This window comes from Poecilia latipinna, unplaced genomic scaffold (assembly GCF_001443285.1).
Source record: "Poecilia latipinna isolate Pla-1442-1.1 unplaced genomic scaffold, P_latipinna-1.0 Scaffold396, whole genome shotgun sequence".
In the NCBI taxonomy this organism is placed as follows: Eukaryota; Metazoa; Chordata; class Actinopteri; order Cyprinodontiformes; family Poeciliidae; genus Poecilia; species Poecilia latipinna.
Genome location: NW_015113012.1, coordinates 19554 through 24472, shown reverse-complemented (window position 1 = coordinate 24472; position 4919 = coordinate 19554). Strand labels below are relative to the sequence as shown.

The following is a 4919-nucleotide window of genomic DNA, read 5'->3' as shown; positions in this document are numbered from 1 at the left end:
CTATTCGTGGGTGATGATGTTTGTTGATAATCTGAACATCAAAGAACAGCGACCCAGCACCGAATGTTTTCAGGTCAAACTGGACCAAAAAGAAGCAAACATAAAAACATTACAAAATTAATCTCTTCTCCTGGAATTAACTTTTAATGTGTTTCCATTATATGTTCATCCATCCATTCATTATCTTACACGCTTACACCTGGCGGGGTCCCCAGGGTTCAACAGGCGAGAGGTGGGGTAGGTTCTGGACAGTCCATCCCAGTCCTTCAGACGCCATCACCGAAATATTAAGCAGCAGTTCCATAAAAGTGACCTGTGTGTCCCACAACACCAGGTTTCAACAGGCAAAAAGATTCAAAGTGGTATCAACTTCCAACAAAAGAAAAAAAAAACATTTCATTTATCATGGTACTTTAATTTTCATTTTTTAAATTTTGCATGTGACCGTTTGACCTAATTTGATCTTTAAAGCAGCAGCTCATCCATCAAACACAGCACATGAGGTGTGAAGCCTGCGCCCCCTCTGCCCACATTCCTATTGTTTCAGCTCTGTGGATGTAGACGCCGCTCACCAGCAACGTCTCTGTGGATTAGACTGGAGCTTTTCTGTATAAACCTGAAACCAGTCAGGCAGACCGGAGCGCTGCCATGCAGGACGCTCCTCAGAGTTGAACCAAGATCCAACAGAGAGACCGTGTTGGGTTTCGTACAGTTGTTCTCTTCTTTAATTAATTTCACAAGAGCACATTGCTCTGTCCCGGAACATAAATTGTATTTGCGGACTGATTTAAATGGTGGAGCAGCACAGCAGATGCCTCTTGTTTGTAAAGAAAGCCAAGAACAAAGATAAATTATTCAACGTTTCCCAGGATGGAGAATCTGTAAAGGCTGTAAAATATTTCATGATTACACCGGCGGCGGAGGCGAGCCTTTTTGTGGGTAACAAAAGTGAAAAGAAACAAACTTGTCTTGTAATGCAACTTTTTATGAGATTTTATTTAATGTGTGGACAAAATCATGACAACTTAATATATCTGCGCAAAATAAAACATTTAATGCAAACAATAAATGTGTTTGCTATGAGCAGAGGTGTTGTGGAAGTTTAGGTCTTCACCTCTGGCTGGCCTGGTTGGCAGGTGGTAACGGCCGGCTGCTTCATAGCAGCTGACATCACCTGAACGAGGCAACACCCCGGTTGCCGCAGCAAAGAGGGCAACGGCCACGGTGATTCAGTCTTTGGTTTCCTGTCAGAAATCCAGGTTTTTGGTGCCGGAAGCGCCGGAGCCACAGGCAGAAGCCACTCCTACAGGCTCCCCCCTGCTGACACGACTCGCCGTGTCGGACAAGTCCGGAGGCAAGTGCAGTCGCTAGGAGAGAGGCAGACAGAGAAACGGAGCGTTAGAGCAAAAACAAAAAAAAACAGTAGCAGTACAGTAGATCAGCATACAGTAGGTGGTACACTCCAGTGGTGCTTATTCACAGAGAGCCATGTTGGGTTGAAATTGCATTAGATGCTTCAGCACTCCCTTTAACACTGGCAGCATCGAGGAAATCTGCTACCTTGCTGCTAAATGCTTCAGAGAGCTTTAGGTCTGTTACACCTCACAGCCATAAAACTGGATGTGTACCAGTGTGTCAGATTTTACAGAACAAAAAAAAAAAAAAAAAAAAAATAAACAGAAAAGAAAAAAAAACAGGAGAGAGGGGAGAAAGTGTGTAATCTATCATTAAAGGGTAATGGGAACCCAGATGGCTTTTTTTTTTTTCTTTTTGCTGGTAATGTTTACTTTGTCTTTAATCTGTTGAGTTTATACCAAAGTTACAATCAGGTGCTTTAGCCATTTTGCAGCAAAGCTTTTCTTGACTCAGAGGTTGAGGAGGTACACTCATTTAAAGCACACAGTGGAAGGGCCACACTTCCAAGCTCTCACCAGAATGAAGTAGAAAGGCCACCAACGGACCACAGCGAGCAGAGTCCTGAAGGGCCCTCGAACGCCTGAAAGGAGGTGAAGTATCTTCCAAGTCAAGTGTGCCCCACTCGCCCACCTCCCCTCCCCCGACAATGGTGTTGAGTAGCAGGTTGCTTGAGTGTCTGTCAAGGAAGTTAAATCAGAACGCTGCCATTCTCTGGGACAAGAGAGGTTAAACCCTGTAATTTGCCCTGAAAGAATCTGCTATGACATCTGAAACCCTCTGGTCAAAGCCTGCGCTCTCTCCCACCCAATCCCAACCAGCTAAAGCTTCCCTGCCCGCCACATCCGCATCCCCTCCAGACATCCAGCTTTACAGGAGAGCCCTTCCACTCCCAAAGATACTTATCTTCATTCTAAACGACTAGGTGTTTGGGTACGGGGTTTTACTAAGAGATAAATCACCACCATGTAATGTTCTTCACCCCTTTAGGGTACGCAACTTCCACCCACTATTCAGTTTTGTTGTTGGAAACACCAGAGTTTGTTGTACTATCACTGATGCTATTGTCTGATATGGATGCTTGAGTTCCTACTGATGACATTAAACAATTTAGAGAAGCTCAAATGGTGCTTTTCTTAAACTACAGCATATTTTGGAAAACAAAAAAAAAAAAAGACAAGCTGTCATCTTTGTGTGATTCGGTGTGAACTTCACTGCTGTAGTGCCTCTAAGTTGTCCAGAAAGATAGTTGGACTCCTAAAAGGTAATTTTATGTAAAGATGGAAAAATCTTTGCAGCCTGAGGATGTGATGAAGCCATGACAGGCGGATGGAGAAAAAAACAAAAGACGGATGGGCAGCTTGGATTAAAATATACAAAAACCAAACAAATCCTTGGAGTTCAGACGTGGGTAATTCCTTCAGTACCGGGCTCCGACACATTGCTTCCATACTCAGATTTCTAGACATTTTTCTGTAGCTTTTACAACTTTTCTAGAGATTTGAGTACAATACAATTATCATGATTTTGTTTGCACCTTATTATTATCACAAAAAATTATAAAATGCTGAAATTAGCTGTAATTATTTTAAGTGTGGGGTTATTTAACAGCCTTTGTGGCATCGGGGACAAATTTGGATTCATGAAAAACCTCGAGCATCTTAGAGGAAAGGCAGATTCTTCAAGACACAGTTTGGAATGTTTACATTATAAACATTTCCTAAAAATATTATTTACTTTTCTGTTTAATAATGAAAGTTCATTTGGACTTGAAATTAAAACTCTCTATAGAGCAGCGCACTGCATTGAACCCCAATGAAAACCTCCTTATTATTCAACCAAATATTGATTTCTGAACTCTTCCTGAGTTAAAACATTAGTATTGTTTCTAAATTAATGTGAATTTGTTTTCTTTGCATTATTTGAGGTCTGAAAGCTCTGCATTTATTGTTATTTTGACCATTTCTCATTTTCTGCACATAAATACAAAATTTTTGCTTTGAACAATGTTAATTTCACTCAAACATAAACCTATAAAAAGTAAAATCAGAGAAACTGATCATTTTAAGTGATCTCTTAATTTTTCCAGAGCTGCATATGTAAAGAGAGGGATTTATTTTGGATTTTGTTTTTTGAGAAGCGTTGTGTGGGGTTAGCAGATGGAGTAAGATAACATATATTTTTGCCAAAGTAGCTTAGAGATTTGGAGAGAACCTGTAATTTATCTCGAGAAAATGGCAACAAGTGTAAAGCAAAAATATGAAGATCTTAGAAAGACAAAGTTTGTCTACGATCTTCCCACCAACTTCATTCCAAATGCACACAAACATCTATGGAGTCATCTGGAAGCCCTGCTTTGCTTCCATCCCTGCCAACCCTCACCTGGGTAACCTTTCGTGTCTTCAGCTCACTCGAGTGTGACTGAAAAAGAAAAACAATGCATTGATCAAGCCTGGACTCAGTCCTGCTTAGTGCACTGCAGCAGAAACATGGCACAGAGAGGAATGGGGGAGAAAAAAAAAAATCAATCACATATACATCACCCTCACTGGGTGAGTTAAAAAAAAAAAACAAAAAAAGAAAAAAACACACTGCTGTCTCTCTGCCACGGGCCTGCCTCTCTTTGGCTCTGGGCTTTGAGAACCCACTGAGCATGTGCAGAGCGAAGGTCAAAGCAATCCAGAAGTGAAGCTCCGCTCCTCTAACCTTTGAGTTCAGGGGCAGAGAGGAACAATCAATGGCAACATCAAAGTTGGAGGGAGGAGCAGACAAAACCAATCGATCGGTTTGGCACACTGAGGGAACAGGGAGCCTTGCAACAGTCAAAAACCATCACATACATCACTGGCAGCCGATGTTATGATCAGATATGAAAACTTATTTTACGCTACCTTCCAATCCAGGTGCATGAATTTAAACACCAGGGAACATGAACAAATTACAATGAACGTGTTTAGATGTTAACACCAAAACCTGGAAGCGTTTTAAACAGAACTACACATTCCCATAGATATAGATCCAATAGATATAGATGAATGGGGCTTAGCAAAAGGCTCAGAAAGACTTTTTGGTTAGAGGCTCTGAGTTGGCTTTCCTGTGACTTGCACACTCCATGATGTAAACAAGGACATCCGGAAAACCCTCAGAGGCATAGCGGGGTGGATGTTTGTGTGAGATCTTTTCTCTGCTGCCTGGCAACCTTAGCGAGGTTGGAGAAAGAAGGGAGGAAAAAAAAAATGAGTTGGGGGTGGTGGCGGGGCGACGGTGGGTGTCAGATGGGAGTGGACGGCGGGAAAAAAGGACCACTGGTTGTGCTGCATTGATTGAAAGCATGGGTTGGGTGGGATGGGGGCAGAGAATGTGAAAATGGATGTGTGCCACAATCTTAGTGTGATTGTGTATGTGATGTCACTGCTGCCTCACCGGTGGTGGTCAGGGGTATTTCAGCTCTGCTCCCCGGCCAGAGGGGTTCGAGCCACGCAGGCAACAGGGCGAGGGGCGACAAA

At 42.5% G+C, this 4919-nt stretch overlaps 1 long non-coding RNA gene across 1 annotated transcript; it reads right to left on the bottom strand.

Moving 5' to 3' along the window:
* Positions 1–3316, bottom strand: LOC106950345 (uncharacterized). The gene is made up of 2 exons (XR_001425601.1): positions 1932–3316; positions 1–1367 (listed from the first exon to the last, which is right to left on the bottom strand). It is a non-coding gene; the product is annotated as an uncharacterized LOC106950345 (long non-coding RNA).
* Positions 3317–4919: the final 1603 nt, after the last annotated feature.